The 27,211-nt window shown below is 38.0% G+C and overlaps 1 pseudogene; it reads right to left on the reverse strand.

Moving 5' to 3' along the window:
- Positions 1-19,991: 19,991 nt before the first annotated feature.
- On the reverse strand, positions 19,992-20,912 carry LOC145688875 (dynein axonemal light chain 1 pseudogene; annotated as a pseudogene).
- Positions 20,913-27,211: the final 6,299 nt, after the last annotated feature.

The raw sequence follows: 27,211 nt of genomic DNA on the forward strand, positions 1-27,211 counted from the left end.
GTCTAGTAATTTAGTAGTAACAAAAAAAAACACAACTTAAGAAGAACTCATAAGTTCAGATTTTTTTTTTCTCCGAAGCTCCCGGAGGATGTTACCTTATGCCCAGCATAACGTAACATGGCCCGATGCTTTTGAGCACCTTGTATGTTGGTAGGAAAATTTTAAAATTTATTTAGAATGTTAAGAGAAACTTTTATTTTATAGTAGAAAATCGTAGATCGAGAATTTTGCGTAATTTTAGTACAACAGAGCGTTTCGATAGATGTTATATGAAGATTACATGATTATTAATTATATTTTATATATTTTACGCATTTATTCATGAATATATTATTATTTTAGACAAATAAGTGTATATTTCAGCTTTTTCAATGGTTTTCAGTTTATTTCTATTCATATTTCGGCATAGGGAATCTTCACAAGAAAGCTAAAAATTTTATTTCGTAAAATCTTCTTCAAAATTCCAAATTAATAAAGTCAGCCATAATTTCTTCTTGGTGCATCTCTTTGTTTCGAAGTAAAATTATCTGATTGGATAATCCACAATCACAGCTGCGGCTGAGATTTCGGTTTTCTTTGATCTTCACACAGAAGCCTATCATCCGGTCATTACGTCATGATTATCTTCCAATTAGGGATCATCTTCTTGTAACTCTTTGTCTTACGGCGTCAGCCATTTCAAGAGTCAGACGTGCAGTGTTTAGCGTCTGCCGAAAAGTGGAATAATTTGTGATCACGTTAAATTGTGTTAAATTCTTCGTTCTGGCGAATATTGGAAATTGTCATAGGAGATAAACGAACGGTGTTTGGTGTTTTCAACAGTTTATTAATCCAGAAATAGTCCAATTGTGAAGTGATTTGGTATAACATAATGGATACTAGCATGTAGATGTCTAGTGGTATGGAATGAGCTCCTTAGCAAATTTTGCGTTCTCGATCAGCCAGAGAGCCTAAGAGAAGCCAGAGGAGACGGTGAAGGAGAGAGAACGTTGAGTAGTGGTGCAGACATCGAGGAAGAAGAAGTCAAGCCACGCTCGATGGTTTCGTCTGGATAGGTGCTGTAGGAGTTAGTATCCTAAAACTGTTTTGAGACCACGTTTTCCGAGGTTCCCAGGAATCTCGGGTGGAAAAGTCGTCAGGAACCTTTTTTTTTGTTATTAATATATCCGTTCAGTCTGTGTAAGAAGAGGATTCAAGTAAGTAAGGAATAGTGAAAGTGAAACTCAATCCAGGTATTTGGCGTCAAAATTTCCTTGTTCTGACAAACATGTGTGAATATATTTTCTGGTGTACGTGTAATATTCGTAATATGAAGCATTAAGTTCGTAAAGTTTCCCTCAACGCCGCACACATGTAGATTCAGGCAATGTGACGTCGTGTTTTCATTCGATGGGGGGGGGGAAAGAAAGCTAGAATCTCAGCACAGAGCGATTGTTGTAATCTCAAGAAAAATGTGTGTACTACACGCACATTTTCCCCAGTGATAAAAGATGTTTTAGATTCCCCAAAATCTAGAAAGTATTCATTCCGGTAATTCTGCTCAAAATTCGACTTTTAGTTATTTTGGCATGTTTTCTTTGGTTTTGAAATAGAATAATTACGAATGTTGAAGATGTAAACAAGTGTCAGATTCACGGCTACTGTCAAGTGCAAGGGTACATGCGTTTTGCGTACCGATAACTGAAAACTTTCATTAATAGGTTAAACCTACGTAATATTTTAAAAATTCTGATACCCATCAAGTTAGAAATTGCAGTTTTCTTAATAATTACTAGTAAATGCCTTTTCTTTTTTTTTTTTAAATCTCAATATACATTCAGAGCGACACTGATGCAAAATTGACCACTGCGTCTTCGGTAGGAAAGTGGTAGCGGATACGAAACAAAATATAAATGCAAAATAAGTGTGGTGCTTTATGAAATATATGTGTGATTTTTTTTTTAATAAATATATGCTTGTTTAGGTTAAGTTAGTATAGTTAGATTAGGGCTTTAGGTTTAAGTGTGATGTCAATATGTACATGAATGTTTTACCTGTGCTAGATTGTCATGTGGGTCCGAGCTGAAGAGAGGTCGCGAAGAGCGTAAATCCTCTACGCCGACCACAATCTCGACGCACAGAGGAGTGTAAGCACCAAAGAAAATGTAAACAGAAGCAAAAATAAGCTAACCACAACATGTAAGCAGTGAAGTTATTATTTTCAGTAGTGTTTTGTATTTTCTATTGTGTCCTTTTGTTTTGTTTTTTGCGTGTCGATACAATGTCAATGTTCTAGAAGACAAGAATATTAAATGAATATTAAGGAATATGAATATTTCGAGAATACGAGCAAAAGTAAAGAATAGAATGTTTCGGCTCTGAAAAGTATAGAAATCGATTTTATTAATTTTATTTAGATGGGTATGTCAGTTCAATGTAAAATATTTTCCTGTTATCGAATATTTTGTCCAATAATACTTTCATGAATATTTTAAAGAATAAAACTTACTAGCCGTGAACGCATCTTTCTTTTTCGAATATTAAAACTAATTAGCTTATAATTTTAAGAAGTCATAGAAATATGTAGTCGATGTTTTGGGATGCATGCGAAGCATGATCAGAATAGAGAGCAGTATGTACAGAATAAGTTTCCTGGGGAAATGAAATAGCTGTGAAATTCAGGGAAAAGACTTTCCTTAGTGTGACCGAGTTGAAAACAACCGAATCTGTAGAAATTTCTCATTTTATCAGTTTCGATCAAAATCTCAGTTTGGATTTTTTTTTTTTATTATTTACAAAATTCTGTTTCAAGATTTTTTTTTTTAAATTCAGATAGGGCTTTCACAGACAACATCAAGATCTTCTTTGTGCTCAGTGCCAGCTCCACTCGGAGGTCGGTGTCCTGTGTCTGTAGTCGTGGTTCACAGCCTATTTCCGGATGGGATGTGGATGATGAGCTGCAGGCCTGGATATCGGACTGTGAGTCGAGATGGAAGAGAGTTTGGAAGCTTTATATTTCGGGCCAAATTTGAGTTCTATTTTCCGTAGATGATTGGCTTGGTGAGTGTATCAGTGACTGCTGATGACGAGCCCATACGGGCCCAGTAGGTTCGGTGTCACTAGTCAGTGATACATTCAACACAGCATGTCGTCTCAAGGAAAGGGAACATCATACAAAACACAGAAAACACAAATTAAGTCAATTCATTTTATTATTATTATTTATACATTATTTATATATATATATTTTTTTTATTATTTTTAAATATGGTAAAAGTACACAACAGTTACATGAGGTTAAACCAACCAGAAAAGTCCGGGGTGGCCGAGCATAGCATCAACCAGAAACATAAATTTTTTATTCACAGATACTAAAATAATAGCAAAATGCTCAAGATTTTGGGATAGAAGGATAAAAGAAGCTGTTGCAGTCACGCAAGAAAAACGAGACTTAACAGAGATGCAGGATTCAAACTGAGTCAAACATGGACACCAATCATATCCCGCCATTTCAACCACCAATCAGAAGAGCCCAATCACACACACACATGAAGTATATATTCCACGCACTCTATTGCCTCATCATATTTGCCTGAAGATGAGGACAATGCCAGCTGTTGAAACGTTGCAAAATACAACAGTATTTACCTGGCTCTAACCCGAGAAGACCTGTTTGCAGTACTCGAGTTTTAATTCGAGTTAAGCACGGGGCAGCGGTGGCTCAGTGGTAGAGCGTTCACCTCTAGTGCATGGTCATTGGTCCGATCCCAGCTCGCGCCAAGTGAGCTTGTGAGCTTTGTGATGTTTTCTCGGGGTTCTCCGGTTTCCTCCCACTTTCTTCATTCATTTCTCATCATCACCGTCTCCTTTAGCCTAGCCGGCATAACCGTGGCACGTAAAACTTAAAGATTTCATTTTTCGAGTTAAACACCTTCCGGCGCGAAAATCGGAATAATACGTGTGTGTATAATTATGATGGTTATAGTATGAACAATGTAACTATTTCTTTATTCGTTTCCAGAAGAAGAAATACGATTTTGCCGTTTCAAAATATATAAAACGAAACAAATTAACTATTTAATTTGTTAAGACAACCTTGCGGAAATATTCAACGAACTTAAAAAGTTCGTTACTGAATTCTCTGTCTGTATGTCTGTCTGTTATTTGCGATTTTTCAATTTTGAACCTTGCATTCGAAAGAGCATCAAAAACTATCAGAGAAAGTGATTAAATTTTTCGAGTCACTCTTACTGTTCCCGAGATATTGGTTAAAAAATGGGCGACTTTCAGAGATTTAAGGAGTCATATGTCGGGAACCGTCAGTTATAGAGAGATCGCTTTGGTGTTGATCAATATCTAAAAGGATGGTAAATATTTTGGTACCAAATGGTAACGGGTGGCCACTGGCCAGTGGCCACCAATTATTATCGGTGCCAAAATATTTACCATACTCTTTTTACATATTTAAAAATAATAAAATATATATATATATATATATATATATATATATATATATATATATATATATATATATATAAATAATGTATAAATAATAATAATAAAATGAATTGACTTAATTTGTGTTTTCTGTGTTTTGTATGATGTTCCCTTTCCTTGAGACGACATGCTGTGTTGAATGTATCACTGACTAGTGACACCGAACCTACTGGGCCCGTATGGGCTCGTCATCAGCAGTCACTGATACACTCACCAAGCCAATCATCTACGGAAAATAGAACTCAAATTTGGCCCGAAATATAAAGCTTCCAAACTCTCTTCCATCTCGACTCACAGTCCGATATCCAGGCCTGCAGCTCATCACCCACATCCCATCCGGAAATAGGCTGTGAACCACGACTACAGACACAGGACACCGACCTCCGAGTGGAGCTGGCACTGAGCACAAAGAAGATCTTGATGTTGTCTGTGAAAGCCCTATCTGAATTTAAAAAAAAAAATCTTGAAACAGAATTTTGTAAATAATAAAAAAAAAATCCAAACTGAGATTTTGATCGAAACTGATAAAATGAGAAATTTCTACAGATTCGGTTGTTTTCAACTCGGTCACACTAAGGAAAGTCTTTTCCCTGAATTTCACAGCTATTTCATTTCCCCAGGAAACTTATTCTGTACATACTGCTCTCTATTCTGATTATGCTTCGCATGCATCCCAAAACATCGACTACATATTTCTATGACTTCTTAAAATTATAAGCTAATTAGTTTTAATATTCGAAAAAGAAAGATGCGTTCACGGCTAGTAAGTTTTATTCTTTAAAATATTCATGAAAGTATTATTGGACAAAATATTCGATAACAGGAAAATATTTTACATCGAACTGACATACCCATCTAAATAAAATTAATAAAATCGATTTCTATACTTTTCAGAGCCGAAACATTCTATTCTTTACTTTTGCTCGTATTCTCGAAATATTCATATTCCTTAATATTCATTTAATATTCTTGTCTTCTAGAACATTGACATTGTATCGACACGCAAAAAACAAAACAAAAGGACACAATAGAAAATACAAAACACTACTGAAAATAATAACTTCACCGCCTACATGTTGTGGTTAGCTTATTTTTGCTTCTGTTTACATTTTCTTTGGTGCTTACACTCCTCTGTGCGTCGAGATTGTGGTCGGCGTAGAGGATTTACGCTCTTCGCGACCTCTCTTCAGCTCGGACCCACATGACAATCTAGCACAGGTAAAACATTCATGTACATATTGACATCACACTTAAACCTAAAGCCCTAATCTAACTATACTAACTTAACCTAAACAAGCATATATTTATTAAAAAAAAAAAATCACACATATATTTCATAAAGCACCACACTTATTTTGCATTTATATTTTGTTTCGTATCCGCTACCACTTTCCTACCGAAGACGCAGTGGTCAATTTTGCATCAGTGTCGCTCTGAATGTATATTGAGATTTAAAAAAAAAAAAAGAAAAGGCATTTACTAGTAATTATTAAGAAAACTGCAATTTCTAACTTGATGGGTATCAGAATTTTTAAAATATTACGTAGGTTTAACCTATTAATGAAAGTTTTCAGTTATCGGTACGCAAAACGCATGTACCCTTGCACTTGACAGTAGCCGTGAATCTGACACTTGTTTACATCTTCAACATTCGTAATTATTCTATTTCAAAACCAAAGAAAACATGCCAAACTAACTAAAAGTTGAATTTTGAGCAGAATTACCGAAATGAATACTTTCTAGATTTTGGGGAATCTAAAACATCTTTTATCACTGGGGAAAATGTGTGTGTAGTACACACATTTTTCTTGAGATTACAACAATCGCTCTGTGCTGAGATTCTAGCTTTCTTTCCCCCCCCCCCCCCATCGAATGAAAACACGATGTCACATTGCCTGAATCTACATGTGTGCGGCGTTGAGGGAAACTTTACGAACTTAATGCTTCATATTACGAATATTACACGTACACCAGAAAATATATTCACACATGTTTGTCAGAACAAGGAAATTTTGACGCCAAATACCTGGATTGAGTTTCACTTTCACTATTCCTTACTTACTTGAATCCTCTTCTTACACAGACTGAACGGATATATTAATAACAAAAAAAAGGTTCCTGACGACTTTTCCACCCGAGATTCCTGGGAACCTCGGAAAACGTGGTCTCAAAACAGTTTTAGGATACTAACTCCTACAGCACCTATCCAGACAAAACCATCGAGCGTGGCTTGACTTCTTCTTCCTCGATGTCTGCACCACTACTCAACGTTCTCTCTCCTTCACCGTCTCCTCTGGCTTCTCTTAGGCTCTCTGGCTGATCGAGAACGCAAAATTTGCTAAGGAGCTCATTCCATACCACTAGACATCTACATGCTAGTATCCATTATGTTATACCAAATCACTTCACAATTGGACTATTTCTGGATTAATAAACTGTTGAAAACACCAAACACCGTTCGTTTATCTCCTATGACAATTTCCAATATTCGCCAGAACGAAGAATTTAACACAATTTAACGTGATCACAAATTATTCCACTTTTCGGCAGACGCTAAACACTGCACGTCTGACTCTTGAAATGGCTGACGCCGTAAGACAAAGAGTTACAAGAAGATGATCCCTAATTGGAAGATAATCATGACGTAATGACCGGATGATAGGCTTCTGTGTGAAGATCAAAGAAAACCGAAATCTCAGCCGCAGCTGTGATTGTGGATTATCCAATCAGATAATTTTACTTCGAAACAAAGAGATGCACCAAGAAGAAATTATGGCTGACTTTATTAATTTGGAATTTTGAAGAAGATTTTACGAAATAAAATTTTTAGCTTTCTTGTGAAGATTCCCTATGCCGAAATATGAATAGAAATAAACTGAAAACCATTGAAAAAGCTGAAATATACACTTATTTGTCTAAAATAATAATATATTCATGAATAAATGCGTAAAATATATAAAATATAATTAATAATCATGTAATCTTCATATAACATCTATCGAAACGCTCTGTTGTACTAAAATTACGCAAAATTCTCGATCTACGATTTTCTATTATAAAATAAAAGTTTCTCTTAACGTTCTAAATAAATTTTAAAATTTTCCTACCAACATACAAGGTGCTCAAAAGCATCGGGCCATGTTACGTTATGCTGGGCATAAGGTAACATCCTCCGGGAGCTTCGGAGAAAAAAAAAATCTGAACTTATGAGTTCTTCTTAAGTTGTGTTTTTTTTTGTTACTACTAAATTACTAGACTATACAAGATAAAACATCTTTTTTTTTCTCTCTATTCTAATTACAACTATACATTCTAATCAATCCTAACCTAACCTTAACCTATAAACTAAGTTTTTTTTTCTCATCCTTCTAATAATTCTTTTCTTTTCTCTTCTGAGCAGCGAAACAGTTTCAGATTGTCAAAACTCTGAATGCCTATGTTTTCTCCCTGCAGAGTCTGCAATCTCGCCGAATTTCGAGATACAGATACCACTTGGTAAGGTCCGACGTATGTGTGCATAAATTTAGCAAACACCTTTTTGGGTATTGACGATATATGATGAGTTTTCACCATCACCAAAGAACCTTCTGTGACGATGTCTTGCTGTTTCCGCAGCTTTCTCTCCTTCTTCGGTTCTGCTGCCGGAACAGAAACTACAAATTTCTTGTCTTCATTCACTTGCACCGTCTCTTTGGGCCAAATGAAGTTTTCCTTGAAGCTCTTGGATGCCGAATACGTTAAGAAACGCTCCGCTGGAGTACATCCGAGAGCATCACACCAAGAGTGATTGCACAAATCTTGGGCTGCTTTTAGAAAATTACTCCATTTGGACTGGTTGTCACTGCAATACAGGCGGAGAATGCGATGAAGGTCACGATGTCTGCGTTCGATAATGCCATGTGAAGCCGGATGGTATGGCGTGGTAAGTATATGTTTTATCCGGTGTTTTTGACAAAACTCTTTCCAGACGCCCGATAAGAACTGCGGACCTTGGTCACTCACCAAATACTTCGGGTATGGTAGCTGATAATAATATCTCTTTTCAAGGACCGCCACAATCTCTCTTGTGTGTGCCGTCCGAAGAGGGAAGAAACACACAAAACGACTGTAGACGTCCAGGATGGACAAGATATATTTATATCCCTGGCTCTTAGGAAGAGGCCCGACCAGGTCGAGGCATTGCTTCTCAAAGGAAGAAGACGCCTCAACATGACAGGGCTCCTTTCTTATCACCCTGTAGGAGTATTTGGTTCGTGCACAAAGAAGGCACTCTTGAATATACTTTGTAAAAGTCTCACGCATACCTCTCCAATGGAACATGGCCTTAGCGAACGACAAACATCGTTTCACTCCAAAATGGCCTTTGTTGTGAATTGCCGAAACAATATTTTTCACTGAGCTGGAAGGAATGACCAGCAACCAAACAGAATTTTGAGAATTTCTGACGTAAACTAAATTATTCTCCACACGTACCCTAGTATTGTTTTGACAACCCTTCCAAATGGCATGTAGTTTTCTACAATACGGATCTTTCCGCTGTTCTCGCTTCAGTTCCGTGACATTCAAGAAGTCCGTGTCCTCCGCGGTCAAGAAATTTACAAAATGATCCTCTTCTGCCTGAGGAATCTCTGGAGGATAGCGACTCAACAGGTCTGCGATTTCATTGTCCGTGCCTTTGATGTGAATGAACTGAAGATCAAAGCGTTGCAGTTTAAGCAGAAGACGAGTTGTTCGCGCATCTAGGTTCTTTAAACTGAAAGCATACGTGACTGCAGCATTGTCACAGTGGACCGTAGTCCGACGACCTAATATGAAGTATGAAAATTTCTCGCAGAGGAAAAGAACTGCAGCTAATTCCAACTGGAACACCGACAACGAGGCCTCGTGCGGTTTTATCCGCCGACTCGCATACGCAATAACCTCCGGATCATCCTGTCCCGGGGGATGTTGCGCCACATAGCCGGCCAACGACTCCGCAGATGCATCGCTGTACAAATGAAAATCAAGATTGAAGTCTGGTTGCGCAAGTGCGGGAGGACTACTTAAAAGTTCTCTCAACTGATCGAATTTTTCCAGTAACTCCGGAGAGTATTCAATCTTTCGGTCCTTCTTCAGAAGATCATAAAATGGAGCTGTCAACCCCGCAAAGTCAGGAAAATGTCGCTTTCGCCATCCCACGAGACCAAGAAATCTTCGTAAAGCTTTCTTAGTCCGCGGCAGAGGAAAGTGACGGATGGCCTCGTTACTTTTGGGATTAATTTCGACTGAAGATTCTGAAATTATGTGGCCAAGAAAAGAAATTTGTGATTGAAGGAAATTACACTTTTGAAAATTGAGCGAAAGATTTGCCGAACGAAGCGTTTCAAAGATCTTTTCCAAATGCTGAAAATGTTCGTCAATAGATGATGAAAAACAAAGGACGTCATCAAGGTACACAATAAGAAAGTTTTTGAAAGGTTCTAAGCCGAAAAAAGTATGCATGATCGATTGGAAAACTGCTGGAGATGATTTCAAACCCATGGTTAGACGTGTCATTTGATACTGACGACCTTTGTAAATGAAACTGACGTATTTGTAAGAGTCTGGATGGATCGGGACACTGTGATATGACTGTGTACAGTCCAATGAGGTGAAAATGGTTGCACCACTGACTCGCGCGATTAGATCGGAGATCGGTTCGACTTGAATCTTTGGTGCAATCACACGCTCATTGATACCACGCAAATCAACTACAGGCCTTAGCTCTCCAGACGCCTTACGCACAATATGAACAGGGCATCTGTAAGGTGAAGGACCTTCTATGATGATTCCGAGTTTCAACCATTTGTCCAGCACTTGCTCAAATTCTTTCTGGAGGTGAACAGGTACAGGATACAACTTTCCTACCACGGGAACGTCGTCTGAAAGCTGTATTCTATACGGCTCAACCTTCACGACTCTGGGATTCTCTGTAAAAAGACAACGAAACCTGATTAACAAAGAAAATAAACGATTCCTAGAATCCGAATCTAAATCAGTTCTCTGAGAAACAAAATTTTGAATGTCTTCTGTCGAAATAGCTGGTTGGTACAAAGAGTCTTCCTCTTCATCTGATGATACTTCCGCAACTGTGACTCGACAACAATGCTGCTTTTCCATGTTGATGGAGATGGTCTGACCAGAATCAGTCTCAAGAGAGACTTCTTTCGTTTTACAATTTAGAAGAACATGATACCGAATAAAAAAGGGAAAACCTAGAATGCAATCTGTTTTCAATTTCTGAATCACATAGACTGGAACCTCGAAAACGTAACCTTGAATCGTGAAATTTAGAATCTGAAAACCCTTGACTTGAAAAGATTCGTCTCCTGCGAAACCTCGTAAGGAAATGTTGGATTTTGGACGAAGTTTAGCTGACGGATAAATCTCCTTGATCCTCCTCCAAACGTCTCCAGACAACAAATTCGTATCCGCTCCAGAATCCAGAATGCAAACTAGAGTTAGACTTCCAACTGAACAACTTAACGTGGGCGAAGGATACGTTAGAAGGATACCTTTTTCCGCATTGGAGTCACACTCCCTCTCGTCGATCACGAAACGAATCGAGAACAGAGGCGTGCCCAATTTTGTTTCCCGATTTCCGGAATCTGCCAAAACATTGAATTTTGAATTTGGAAGGTTAGAATTAAAATCGAACGAGGTTGTTACCAAATTGGAATTTTGACTATTCGCTAACCGATCTGGGGAGTTGAGGAATCCACATCGCAGTCCACACTCTCCCCTAATGAGGGCTGCGGTATGCATTTCCCAAACTATTCCCGTTCGTTTCTGGTGGCTGAGCCATCGTAGGTACGAATGTCGTATATTGCGGAGGCCATCCAGTAGACATCGCCATGTTCACTCCTGGGGAAGAAGTGGACGTGGGAGCCGCCACTCCCCCTCCAGGGAGTAAATTCGGCGCGTATCCCGGATAGGCTTGCGCTCCTGCTGAGTTCATCGCGTTTGGCGCGCATGTCTGAGATGTACCCCGCGGATACCCGTAACTCATCGCTGCTGGATAGTAGCGTTGGTTGTACCCATACGGAGCATTCCGATTTCCATTACTATCTCTTACCCAATTCGGTCTTCCTTGATTGGGCCATGGTCTTCGAGACTGAAAATTCCTTCTTCGACCCCGGTTTCCGGAAAATCGGTCATCTCCTTTGCCATTGGAACTTCCTTCCTTCCTCTTGCTTTCATCTTCCTCCGTCTGAGACGAAGTATCTTTGGTGGCTTGTTTCCCTGACTTTTCTGTCTTTTTAACGACTTTTGCCTGACGTACCTGAAAGCGTCTAAACTTCTTGTCCGTGACCGGTTCACTAGGCTCTGGATGTCCCTCTATCTCAGCTATTTTCACCATAAGGTGTTGAATGTTCTTTGGCTCAACAGCCCTCAACAACTTGGCATCACCAGCTGGTAAGCAATCCAAGACTATCTCAATCAGTTCGGTTTCATCCGGGTGTTGTGCCACAGCATAATATTCTGCTACAATTTTCCACGCAAAGTCCGTTAATCGGCTGTACTTCGCTCGATCGTATTTCATCCCCTGAATGAACTTCTTTTGCAACCTTTCCATTCTCGCAGAGAAATAGTGTTCTCGGAACAGACGCACAAAATCCGCATAACTATTAATGTCTTGACATACAGTCTGAAACCATGTCTTGGCCCCAGCTGTTAAGCAACAAGGTACCAAGGTTAGACGTTCGTGTTCTGATGCCGAAATTACCTTAAAAGTCTGTTCCAAATTTTCTAGAAATGTTCTAGCCAAACCGTATTCACCAGAAAATGTGGGTAAGTGATTTAATTCAGAAAGTCTTAAATTTAGAGTTCGCTTGCCAAAGCCTTCCTCGCTTCTACTGGGGTTCACGGGAGAATTGTGGCCAACGACGGGTCTCTTTGCACCCAAGTGATTTTGACCGAAAACGGAATAGTGTTGGTAATTTTGTCCAGAAATTAAGTTGTCTGGCATTGATACCACCGCGTGACCACATATTCCCTCCTGAACTCCAGCACACGAAGGAGTCATGTCTGCTACACTACTAGAGGACACCACATGGTTCAACCGACAACTAGGATTGGAAAATCCTGACACCTGAGGCGAAACTAACAATGGATTCGCCCTCCTGGACAACGCCTGACAACCTATTGTCTCAACACAGGACGTATGTGACTTGTTTGAGTTCAACGTACGGGAAGATAATTCAAAGGGAAGGACATTTGTGCCGTGAATGTTGGTCGGCTGACAGACAGAGACAGTCACCGTGGGAATAGTACGAGTCTCCCCAACTGAAGAGACCGGTACATCCACTTGGATGTCCGACTCGGTCCCGTCAGACTCGATTTCATCACCGACAACAAAGTCTCGCGCTCGTTTACGACTACACCGTTTATCTTTTCTTTGGTTTTGTTTTCCCTCTAACGTCTGAATCCCGGCTTCAAGTGCCTGACACGACCTTTGGGTACTTAGTTCGAGATGTGAGAACTCCTTAGTCAAGTCATCACATCGTCGATTCTGCGCTTCAACCGATAACCGGAGACCTTCCTCAACGGCATCTACCCGCGCGTCTATTTTACTCTGATAGTTCCCAACAGAGGTATATAAATCACGAACTTCCGACCTAACAGCCTCTACGTCTTCGTTCACATGGGCTACTTTTTCATTAATTGTTTGTAACAATTCAAATTTTACATTATCGAATTTTTCATTCATTGCCTGAAAATTACTATTAATGTCCTGGAATTTCCCGTCAACCTTTTCGAATTTTTCATTTAGGGTTACAGTTAAAGTTTGACTGAAGCGTTCCATCATGGCCGCAAAGTCCGTTAATTGCACATTTGGACCGGAAGCTACGTTTCCTCGACTTCCTTCCTCCTTATCAGAATCATTCGGGCTACCCCGCGTTACACGTTCGCCTTCATCACTCTCAGTTTCCGGAGATTTCGGCAGTGGCAACACTGTCACCTGCTTCGCCAGGCAAGGCTTACATAACCACGGCTCACTGCTTTTGTCTAACTCCTGCACTTGTTCCTCCGACAAACCATAACACTGGGCATGTACCCATCTAAAACAACTGTCACAATAAACACTAAACCCTGCAATTTCATCAGAACAGCATATGTATTCACTCGGATGACGAGATTCGTTACTTGATCTGCTACCCACAGACATTTCCACTTTCATGAAGGTTGTTTCCCACAACATCACGCACATACAGATTCAGAAGTGACCATGTTTCATTCAATGTAGCGATTGTCGTAATGATCCCCATTACAAATACTCTGCTGTGATCGTTTGTTTTCCTTAGCGCTCGCGTAGGATTGAAACAACAGAAATCCTGGATAAGGGGTCGCCATTTTTTACCATATTTAAAGATAATAGAAAAAAAAAATATATATATATATATATATATATATAAATAATGTATAAATAATAATAATAAAATGAATTGACTTAATTTGTGTTTTCTGTGTTTTGTATGATGTTCCCTTTCCTTGAGACGACATGCTGTGTTGAATGTATCACTGACTAGTGACACCGAACCTACTGGGCCCGTATGGGCTCGTCATCAGCAGTCACTGATACACTCACCAAGCCAATCATCTACGGAAAATAGAACTCAAATTTGGCCCGAAATATAAAGCTTCCAAACTCTCTTCCATCTCGACTCACAGTCCGATATCCAGGCCTGCAGCTCATCACCCACATCCCATCCGGAAATAGGCTGTGAACCACGACTACAGACACAGGACACCGACCTCCGAGTGGAGCTGGCACTGAGCACAAAGAAGATCTTGATGTTGTCTGTGAAAGCCCTATCTGAATTTAAAAAAAAAAAAAAATCTTGAAACAGAATTTTGTAAATAATAAAAAAAAATCCAAACTGAGATTTTGATCGAAACTGATAAAATGAGAAATTTCTACAGATTCGGTTGTTTTCAACTCGGTCACACTAAGGAAAGTCTTTTCCCTGAATTTCACAGCTATTTCATTTCCCCAGGAAACTTATTCTGTACATACTGCTCTCTATTCTGATTATGCTTCGCATGCATCCCAAAACATCGACTACATATTTCTATGACTTCTTAAAATTATAAGCTAATTAGTTTTAATATTCGAAAAAGAAAGATGCGTTCACGGCTAGTAAGTTTTATTCTTTAAAATATTCATGAAAGTATTATTGGACAAAATATTCGATAACAGGAAAATATTTTACATCGAACTGACATACCCATCTAAATAAAATTAATAAAATCGATTTCTATACTTTTCAGAGCCGAAACATTCTTTACTTTTGCTCGTATTCTCGAAATATTCATATTCCTTAATATTCATTTAATATTCTTGTCTTCTAGAACATTGACATTGTATCGACACGCAAAAAACAAAACAAAAGGACACAATAGAAAATACAAAACACTACTGAAAATAATAACTTCACCGCCTACATGTTGTGGTTAGCTTATTTTTGCTTCTGTTTACATTTTCTTTGGTGCTTACACTCCTCTGTGCGTCGAGATTGTGGTCGGCGTAGAGGATTTACGCTCTTCGCGACCTCTCTTCAGCTCGGACCCACATGACAATCTAGCACAGGTAAAACATTCATGTACATATTGACATCACACTTAAACCTAAAGCCCTAATCTAACTATACTAACTTAACCTAAACAAGCATATATTTATTAAAAAAAAAAAATCACACATATATTTCATAAAGCACCACACTTATTTTGCATTTATATTTTGTTTCGTATCCGCTACCACTTTCCTACCGAAGACGCAGTGGTCAATTTTGCATCAGTGTCGCTCTGAATGTATATTGAGATTTAAAAAAAAAAAGAAAAGGCATTTACTAGTAATTATTAAGAAAACTGCAATTTCTAACTTGATGGGTATCAGAATTTTTAAAATATTACGTAGGTTTAACCTATTAATGAAAGTTTTCAGTTATCGGTACGCAAAACGCATGTACCCTTGCACTTGACAGTAGCCGTGAATCTGACACTTGTTTACATCTTCAACATTCGTAATTATTCTATTTCAAAACCAAAGAAAACATGCCAAACTAACTAAAAGTTGAATTTTGAGCAGAATTACCGAAATGAATACTTTCTAGATTTTGGGGAATCTAAAACATCTTTTATCACTGGGGAAAATGTGTGTGTAGTACACACATTTTTCTTGAGATTACAACAATCGCTCTGTGCTGAGATTCTAGCTTTCTTTCCCCCCCCCCCCCCATCGAATGAAAACACGATGTCACATTGCCTGAATCTACATGTGTGCGGCGTTGAGGGAAACTTTACGAACTTAATGCTTCATATTACGAATATTACACGTACACCAGAAAATATATTCACACATGTTTGTCAGAACAAGGAAATTTTGACGCCAAATACCTGGATTGAGTTTCACTTTCACTATTCCTTACTTACTTGAATCCTCTTCTTACACAGACTGAACGGATATATTAATAACAAAAAAAAGGTTCCTGACGACTTTTCCACCCGAGATTCCTGGGAACCTCGGAAAACGTGGTCTCAAAACAGTTTTAGGATACTAACTCCTACAGCACCTATCCAGACAAAACCATCGAGCGTGGCTTGACTTCTTCTTCCTCGATGTCTGCACCACTACTCAACGTTCTCTCTCCTTCACCGTCTCCTCTGGCTTCTCTTAGGCTCTCTGGCTGATCGAGAACGCAAAATTTGCTAAGGAGCTCATTCCATACCACTAGACATCTACATGCTAGTATCCATTATGTTATACCAAATCACTTCACAATTGGACTATTTCTGGATTAATAAACTGTTGAAAACACCAAACACCGTTCGTTTATCTCCTATGACAATTTCCAATATTCGCCAGAACGAAGAATTTAACACAATTTAACGTGATCACAAATTATTCCACTTTTCGGCAGACGCTAAACACTGCACGTCTGACTCTTGAAATGGCTGACGCCGTAAGACAAAGAGTTACAAGAAGATGATCCCTAATTGGAAGATAATCATGACGTAATGACCGGATGATAGGCTTCTGTGTGAAGATCAAAGAAAACCGAAATCTCAGCCGCAGCTGTGATTGTGGATTATCCAATCAGATAATTTTACTTCGAAACAAAGAGATGCACCAAGAAGAAATTATGGCTGACTTTATTAATTTGGAATTTTGAAGAAGATTTTACGAAATAAAATTTTTAGCTTTCTTGTGAAGATTCCCTATGCCGAAATATGAATAGAAATAAACTGAAAACCATTGAAAAAGCTGAAATATACACTTATTTGTCTAAAATAATAATATATTCATGAATAAATGCGTAAAATATATAAAATATAATTAATAATCATGTAATCTTCATATAACATCTATCGAAACGCTCTGTTGTACTAAAATTACGCAAAATTCTCGATCTACGATTTTCTATTATAAAATAAAAGTTTCTCTTAACGTTCTAAATAAATTTTAAAATTTTCCTACCAACATACAAGGTGCTCAAAAGCATCGGGCCATGTTACGTTATGCTGGGCATAAGGTAACACTCTTAGGTATTGATTAACACCAATATCATCTCTCTATGACTTACCGTGATATTGGCCAAAAAGTGGCCAATTTCTAGATATTTAAGGAGTCATAGATCGGGAACCATAAGTTGTAGAGAGATATTGATGCTGGTCAATATCTAAGAGGATGGTAAATATTTTGGTACCAAATAGTAACCGGTGGCCACTGTCCAACTGGCCACTGGTTTGGCCAGTAAGCAGTTATGTAGTGGCCATCAATTAACATCGGCACGAAAATGTTTAACATTCCATTGGGGATTGATTAACACCATTACCGTTCCCGTGATATTGGCTAAAAGATAGTTCCGATTTCGGAAGATTTGAGGAGCTAAATCTCGGGAACCGTAAGTCTACAGAGTTCATATTGGTGTTGATCAATACCTAAGAGGATGGTGAACTTTTTGGTACCAAATAGTAACCGCTGGCCACTGATTAACTGTCTACTGGCTAACTGGCCACCGTTCCCCAGATATTGTCCAAAAAAGGTCGAATTCTAGATATTTAAGCAGATATATCTCGAGAACTGTAAGTCATGGAGAGATGATATTTTGCTAATTTTTGCGAGATAGTGAAGAAGGTGCGGATAAGATTTTTACATCCAGGAACAATGGCAGTTATCCTTTCCGCTCCATCTCTCTATTCTTTTTAAGTTCATTTGCTCTTGGAGCATTCTCAACTGGTTTCTTTTACAACTACGAAGATAATAATTAGTTACAGTTAGCGTCCCTTTCTGCATCGAGCCTATACAAGACATGGACGCATACTTCAACGTGAGTTCCAAACCATATGATCTCCTACTGAGATTTTAACTCTACTCTCCCACGCGTGAGAGGATGACAAAATAATAGTGAATATATTTAATATTTTGTTTTAAGCTACGGCATTTTACATTTATAATATTGTCTCCTACCGAATTTGAAAAGAAAGGATTTGATAAAAGGTTATTAAAAGAAATGTTGTCTTTGTTTTACGTTAGGAGCACGCAATAATAATATAAGGGGGCGATCAACTGAAACCCGTTCAGTGGTCATAATTTATGAAAAAACTTGTACACTATCTAGAGGCGTCTATGGTTAGCGCGCAGTAAAAATATTGTTCAAAAGACGTCACCATGAGCGTTGAGACACTTGTCCCACTGTGTCACTAACTTACAAATGCCGTCCATGTAAAATTTGGACGGCTATCAAACCAATCACGCACAACGTCCTGAACATCAGCGTCAGACTGAAATCTCTGACCATTTAATGCCTTCTTTAGAGGCCCAAAGATGTGAAAGTCACAAGCTATGTGTTGAATACTAATGCGTCTATCCGCAGCTATAGCCCCATTCACCTTTTCACACGTGGGTCTTCTGTGGCAACAACATGGGCTTAATCAGGACGGGGATAATCAGTGGTTTGTTCACGCCCCTTCCGAAACATCCTGGCCCAGTCCACCACTGTTGTTTTGGAGAAGTATGCATCACCATACACGTCTTTCATACGCTGGAACATTTCAGCTGGTTGACAACCTTCGGCACTCAGAAACTGGATGACGACCCGCTGGTCCTGTTTGGACGGATTGGGGATCTTGAACGCTGTCTTTGACTCGTTATACCTGCAAAACGGAAACACGTATGAACAACATTTCTATACCCAACACACAGGGACATTAGCCATTACACACTATTAAACAAACAATATTCCCCTACACACTATACCAATAATACATGGAACGAACGGGTTTCAGTTGATCGCCTCTTATAATAATAATAAACAAGAAAAATATAACTTGGTCTACTACAGTATTTAAATATCAGAACACGTGATTAACAAACTATTCGTCTCTAAACCATTCGACTACTGCTCAAACTTCATCAAATGTGCTTTGTGTAAATTGGTTTTCTGTTCCACACTAGGTTTCATTTACAGTCAGATACGACTGAGTTTGCGATGAATAACTGGAAGTTATCTCTCTCAATGTATAAACGTATTTTTCGCATATCATATTCTTTTACGCCACAATAACTGGTGCAAAAACCGGTCAAATCTGTGAAATGATGGAGATTAACATGGCCGTAATTAATAAAGCAATAATAGAATTGCAATAATAGTTACTAAACAATAAAATTTGATAAATAAAATTAATTAATTCAACTAATGATCATCTCTTCATAGACAACCGTCGTGTAAGTTGCTGCTGAATTGGATTTCCAAGTAGGATACCCGAGTTCTGACCACGGCAGATCCATACTAAGTATGATAAGCGAGATGTTCTGTGGATAATGAAAGAGATGTTGGAATGGCTAGAACGAGAGGGAATTGAAGTAGGACCATGAATGGAAATAAAGATTGCAAAACCTATTGAATTCAATTGGGTCAATGTTCCGTTAAGGGGGTCCAGTGTCTTTGAACACCACTTCTCTCTATTGATTTTCGTTTGATTGCATGATATAACGTTATATTAGGTTCTATTAGGTTAGGTTAGGTTACGTTAGGTTAGGTTAGGTTAAGAGGTCCAGTGTAGTTTTGGACCCCCTTAACGGAACATGGACCTTCAATTGTTCCACAATTTATATTTTCAGCATATTTCAACCAACTTCTAAATCATGTATAATCAGTATTTTTTTCCTTCTTATCATATACAGTATATAGTGAAATAAAACATAATGCACATAAAAAGTTAATATGTATTTGAATTAATCTCATAAAGGAGAAACATTCGTGCATCAACTGGATAGTCAAAGCCTATTTCGAGGTTCTTCAAGCTTACCCGTCGTTGTCTGCTTGAATCGTAAGTTGAGTTGTATCTATTCCCACATTTGTTATACAAACAAAAGCACTAAATCCGACTTGGAAATATAGCAATCAGGGGGAAGACTAGTTTTGCTTGTGACTACGAATTTTTATTCAAATCGGTCCAACTGTTTGAAAAGAATGTCTAGACAAAAAATATTATTCGTGCGGGTTTAAGGTGTTATACTTTACTTAGCTCAATAAAAATCAAATAAAACAGTATGTTTCTTACGTTTCAGAACTTTGAATATATTTGAATTGAATTGATAATTGCTTAATATAATGAGGACACAGTATAATTTTGCTTGAAGTATAAATATATCTCAAATAGTTTATTTTCTGGAGTTCGTATCACAAGCATATATATATATATATTTAATCTTCCTCTTCCTCCCCACCGACGATGGGCTCCCCATCTAATTTCTTCAAATTAGGAAGTCTCTTCAGAGCTTCGGCCTGCCAAGAACCATCAGCTGTAGCCTTATCGTGCAGAGGATTTCCAATAAACACTACATCTTCAAGGACTGGACATTCTTGAAGTTTATTAAACTCGCCCCATTCTTTCACTGTGTTGTTTGCCATGTAAAGCACCTTCAATTTCTTTAGAACGCCAATTCCTTTCAGTTTATCAATGATATTGTACGAGATCCACAGTTGTTGAAGAGTGTCACCAACAGGATCTAATCCAGCTAAACTTTTGATGTTATTTCTTCCGAGTGCCAATATTTTTAAGTTCTTTAAAGTCCCTAAGCCTGCTATTTTATCAATATTATTCGATGATAACGACAATTTTTCTATGTTTGCCAGCACCGCAAGCGAATTGTCCATTTTCTCTATCGGAGGTATTTGAAAAGATAACTGAATATCCGTTGCTTCCGCTGCACTGTTACCAGTTTTCTCTTCCCATCTTGCTATTGCTTCTTTAATTGTTGTTCCGCCCACCATTTTGATATTTCTTTAAAGAAATTTACTTCTTTCAAACACTTAAAAATATATCACGAGTAAATATATCTCTAGTCTACATTCTAGAAACAGTTATTTTCTAACAATCGACTATGCAATTTTCATTTGTTTATTTTTATTTCTTTATCTTCATTTCGGCCTGAATACCTAAGATAAACAATTTTTGCCTTTTACATTTCTGGAAATATGTTTCAAATTTTCCTAACAAATTTCTAATACATTTCTTTTATAATAAGATGATACAGACAAAGCCCCATCGTGGCTTGATGGTTATTATTCTAGCCTTTGGTTGAGAATTTGGTAGCCCTAGTGGCAGCTCATAAAATTCAAATTCCACGTTACACGTTCGGATCTCACGCATTCTTTTTGCAAGAAAGAGAAACATCTTATAAACTTATTAGTCAAGATGGCAGAACTAGTGATGAAATGATGAGATAGGCCTATCACGAGGGAAGACTGGTATTAGTGCAACGGAAAGAATAGGGTGTTGAGTTACCTTTCCAAAACCCTCCGACAGACCAAATGAGCACGTATGAGATCATGAACTTTTCGAAGAACACTACGCTTAAGGATAACTGCAAGTTATATCAAAGAGTAAACCCACGAGAATTAGAAAATTATATATATATATTAGGATTTAAATTTCTGGGCTTTCGGCGTACATGGCCATGTTAGCCCGTCACGTATGAGGAACGACGTCCCTCCGAGGAAAGGGAAAGAAGAAAGAATTGGGGAGGTAAGGAAGCGGCCTTGGATCTATATATTAGGTACCATCTCAGCATTTGCCTAGTGTGAATGAGAAAAATCCAGGAAAACCTCACTCAAGATAGCTATCCTGAGAAAGCTTTTACACTTTTTCGACCGATTGTCACCACTGGGAATCGATTCTGGGATCGCTTGCACCAAAGACAAGAGCGTTAGCGACTACGCTACGTGGAGGAATTATAGTAGGCCAGTCGAATTAGGATTTTCATATATGGTGCTCGTGGACATAATTAGTAATGATTTTTTATCTTCTCAGGGTTGTTGTAATAGTGGTCCTAATCAACATACTAAAAGTCCTAAATGTTCGCATTGTGCTAACTCCATCATCTTGGATAATGGCGGAGAGTCACATATCTTCATTCGGTTTTCGGCTAATTTCTCAAAAACGATTAATGTTAGAAAGAAAATGAACTAGACCAATTTGAAAGAGCAGAAAATTTCCTATTAGATAGAGCTTTTACATTTCTCTCAAAAGATAAATTATCTATTAAAAAAATGGCCACTTTTCGGATCATCAAATTATAAATTTCCTAACAAATTGTCACTTTTGCATGAGTTTGAAATGTTTCGGGATTAATTTATCATTATTCAACTATTAAATTGAAGTCTATATTTTTAGAGTCCCGAAAGATCATCAGAGACCACTAGGCATGTTGATGAGATGACGTGTGGTCAGCACATCGGCTGCCCTCGCCGCTTTTTTGTGGCTCTATCTGAGTTTGTTATACTGATTTCAATACAATGTATAATTTGTTATTTCTAGCATACATTGGTAAAGAATCACTTTAGGGATGGAGGTTTAATAGGGTAAAATTCCGAAACAGGGCTGTATGGAGTAGACTCATCAGAAACGTCGACCTTACATAAGTGAAAAAAACATTGTGACAAAGAAGAAAAAGAAGAAGAAGAATTCTTGAAATGATATCTGGTCAGCATTACGCAAGGGCTTTTCGAGCTCATTTGTTAACATAAAAAGCACTCGCACATACTGTATCTCTTACATGTCATTTGTAGGGGATTACTATAATTAGTTTTCAATACACAATCAATCTGACACGTCTTGTCAGAAATAAATTAATCAGAACCATAAATTCAGAGAATAATTATAGAAACAGAATTCAGAGAATAAAATATTTATTAGTCCTGAAAACATCTTCCATATAGTACACCATAGATCATATGTAAAAATATATGATCAAAAAATCAGTGGGATGGACAATATAAAGTGGAATGGTTTTATCCGATAATAGTTGTAGAAATAGTATTGAGATAATAATAGGAGCAAAGGCTAGAATAGTAAATAAAAATATGAAGTTCGGTAAGATATTTACTACGTCCTGAATAATATATACACAATAAATGCGAAATTCAGTATTATTTGTCAAAATGACAAATTGTAGGCCACTCCTTTCAAATATTGAACAATGTTCCCATTTTCAAAACTGGTTGCAAATGACTGCGATCTGGAAGTTGTGCATATGTATTTCTTCTTCTTCTTCTTCTTCTTCTTCTTCTTATTATTATTATTATTATTATTATTATTATTATTATTATTATTATTATTATTATTATTATTATTATTATTATTATTATTATTATGGGAGTGACCTAAATGTAACCATTCAATTTGGAAGGTCATTAACGCCTGCTCCCTTTGCATGACATCCAGAAATTTCCATGTTCCTGGATGGCTGCCACCAATGCGAACTCGAAAATCCGATGCCAAGCCGCAACAGCATTGTTTCTTTTTGGAAAACCTCTGATCGCAGAAAAAAGTCTACACTTAATACTAATACCTGTGACCGTCTGCCCGGCCACAAAACTATGTTTTTGGACGACCAGTGTATTTCTTTTTAACTTTTATTCATGCAACGAAATTATTACTTTACTCATAGAAATGAAAAGCTATTTCTCTTTTGGTGAGAATTTCAACTTTTTCTGTGTATGCAGGTGTTCTTCGGCCGTTCTTATCATTTCTCACGATAGAACAAAGAACTTGTTGTTTTTCAATGCAACGCTTATCGTCTAGCCAGAGTGTTTCGTCGCAGCAAACTTATTTTTTTCTTTCCTTAAAATAGTTTCCAACTTATAGTCTTCGTCACCATGACTGTTCCGCATATACTTTTTTCTTAACAACATTTATTAAGATTGGGAATATTTTTGGATACGAAGTTGATATTGTGTGTGAATCATATTGTGTTTGTCGTGTTCACACGCACTCATATTACGTCATCCTTCTTGCCGTGAGAACAAGTGTTCACGTCCTGCAGGAGTCGTAGGTGGAATGACTCATACACACAATTACCATCGTTCGCTCCTTTTCACTGAACTGTTTTATGTATAACAGTAGTGCATAAAAATCCAATAACCATGGGAAGAATTTATTAATTTAGACTGCTACACTTTTTTTTAAACTATTATTTCCAAGCTTCTTTCTCACGGGACCAAATTAAATGTTACCAGTGCTCTTTATTATAACATCGACCCATTGGCATTGTCTATGAATGCAGAAAACATTAACATTTTCTTTATTATTTGATAGAGTGCGTTGTCAACCCTAAGTATCGAAAACGGGTTGTTCCCGAAAGGGAGTAAAAGCAAAAATTTAGCAAAAGTTCGTCGTAGAGAGAGCCAGTGCAAAACATTGTAGGAGATGATAGTATGAAGAACGTTGTATTGCCACATTAACATATAGGATGTGAAACAAAAGGACAAATAAATACCTTCAGGATATGTAGCGTCCTTTTGGAGTCAAGATACTTCGTTGACCAGCGTTTTTCCAGCATTTCCCGTTTCCCCTTGTCATTATTACATAGTGAAAGTTTCGACTCAATGCGAAGAGTCGATTTATAGTGCAAGTGATATTTAAGCAAGGGTTATGTTTCTAGTGTTCGTATATAGCGTGCGCACATCTACATTTACCATGCAGTGTTAAGAATTTATTCTTCATTTCGTTTATTCGATTGCCTCAGTACAATTTCTTCCGTTTGAGCACTTAGCTCTGTAAAGTGAGAATTTTGTGTGTTGTTAATATATATATATATATATATATATATATATATATATATATATATATATATATATACCCTCCATTCCAAAAGAAACCGAACGTTTTAAAAAACAAAAAAGCAATGCACATTTTGGAACAAATCATTTTTATTAATCAATGTATTCCCCTTCTGCATCGATACACATATTTGCACGCTCCAACAAGTTGTCGAACGACTTCTCCATGTCTTTTATTGGAATGGTCTTTAGGACGGCGGTCGTCGCCTTCTCAATGGCATCAATCGATGCGTGCCACTTTCCTTTCATCGCTAAATGCAGTTTCGGGAACAGATAGAAATCGCACGGAGCGAGATCTGGTGAATAGGGCGGATTATGCAACCGAATAATGTGATTTTTGACTAAAAATTCAGTTACAAATCGCGAACGATGTGATGGTGCATTATCGTCCAAAAGAGTCCAACTGCCGATTTCGCGATATTCCGGCCGAATACGACGAATTCTTGCCAGCAAACGCTTCATGACGCCCAAGTAAAACTCTCCAGTGACTGTCTGGCCGGGCTGAACAAATTCTTTGTGGATAACTCCTTTTGAATCGTAAAAACAAATCAGCATCACCTTAACTTTTGACTTCACCAAGCGACTTTTTTGGGTGTTCCTTCATCCGGCGCTCTCCATTCAGCACTTTGCCGCTTTGTTTCGGGCTCATATTCAAAACACCACGTCTCGTCACCAGTTACAATCGATTTCAACCAGTTTCGATCCTGCCGAGCACTTTTAACGATGTCTTTGCAATGCAAAATTCGATCAACTTTTTGGTCTTCGGTGAGTTTGTGTGGTACAAACCGCGAATTAACCTTCTTAAGGCCCAAAACTTCGGTCAAAATGCGGTATGCGGTTGTTTGAGGAATGCCTAATTCCATTTCAATAACTTTCACCGACGATTTTTTGTTATGTTTGATGAATTCACGCACTTTTTCGATGTTTTCTTCCGATAATCCGGTTCTGGGACGGCCTGATCTTTCGTCATCATCCAGCGTCTCTCTACCCGATTTGAATCGCCTGAACCACTCGTAAACTTGCGTACGGGATAGACACTCATCACCATGTGCATTTTGTAGCATTTGGTGCGTTTCACTAAAAGTTTTACCCAGTTTAACACAAAACTCAATTGCAGCTCGTTGTTTGAAACTCATTTTCCGACCGATGTACACAACACACTGACAGTTGAAATGCAATAACTTTGTTGCCGTGCATCCAAATGTCATGACATTTATACCAGTTGTCAATGAGGGACTACGCCATCTACCGGTAAAATATTACAACAAATGGCACTAGTGGTACTATTTGTTTTCAAAAGTTCGGTTTCTTTTGGAATGGAGGGTGTATATATATATATTCCGTTCCGTACCCACATATATCCATACTCAATAAATAGGAATTTACCTAAGTAAATATCATCGTCTTCATTCATGTGTGTGTGAATTCCTGCGAGTAGACGGCTTGCCAGTTGCGTAGTGTGAATTCCTGCGAGCAGACGGCTTGCCACTTGCGTATATGTATGCGTGTGCATTCGCAAAAGTAAGTATAATACAACCTGAGTCTCAAAAGCACCAACGTGGCTCATGTCAAATCACTGGTCATATTTAAATATTATCAATCTGCGCCCAGAGTATGAGTCTGGACCAGAATTGTTATCAGCTGTTTTCTTAGGGAGTTCTACGGGAGCCAGCACCCAAGGGAAACGGTAGGTAGCATACCTGTTTTATCCTGAAATTTAAGTTTCTAATGTATCCTACGGTCTACTACAGCGAATCTTTGTTTACATCTAGCATTCCCGACACCGAGTTTCCGTATACGAAATTTACCGTGCACTGAATTTTCTTACTCCAAATTTTCCTTCACCGAATATTTCCTGCTCCGACTTGAAATGCTACATACAAGCACTAAGGTAACCTACCCTACCCTACTCCACTAACTTATTAAATAGATACTAACCTAGTCTGCTCCACAAATCTAACCTGCCCTAACCTAATTTATTAACCTAATCTACCATACTTTAGAATACGTTGATCTTGTTTTTGTATGAACAGTTCATTTTCATGACACATCAGTTTGCACGGATATTATCAGTCTGTACGTAACTATTTCAACATGTGCCAAGAAAATAGTGCAGTGCAAATATTGTAGGTACTAATATGACTATCTCAAAGGCGTCATTTAGGGAAGGCAGGAGGAGCAATTGCTCCACCCAGAGTTTGATGAATCGATTCTCTACTAATATACTAGTACAAAACCTGAAAGTTTTATGTCGGTGGTGCTCTTGTCCCCCGAAGCAAAGTCTGAAATGACGACTCTGGACTACCTATTGTAAATCTGCAGGATATTTTGATTGTGATAATATGGACTAGAGGTCTGTTTGCGCAGCAAAAATTGAAATATTGTGTTGCACGCTATTGCAGTTTACTCATGAGTGTGTGTTTTGTTGAGAATATAGGTCTACTGTTGTAGTCATTTCAGAAACATTTGTTTGCAGGAACGTACACAGGAGGTGGGTCTTCGAAGACCTATTCCCATTCAGAAATCCTGACTTTCCTGTAAATTTAATCTAATTTAGGGATGACTTTACAAATTTTAATAGTTTATCT

This window comes from Thermobia domestica, chromosome 7, assembly GCF_964235325.1.
Source record: "Thermobia domestica chromosome 7, izTheDome1.hap1.1, whole genome shotgun sequence".
Classification (NCBI taxonomy): Eukaryota; Metazoa; Arthropoda; class Insecta; order Zygentoma; family Lepismatidae; genus Thermobia; species Thermobia domestica.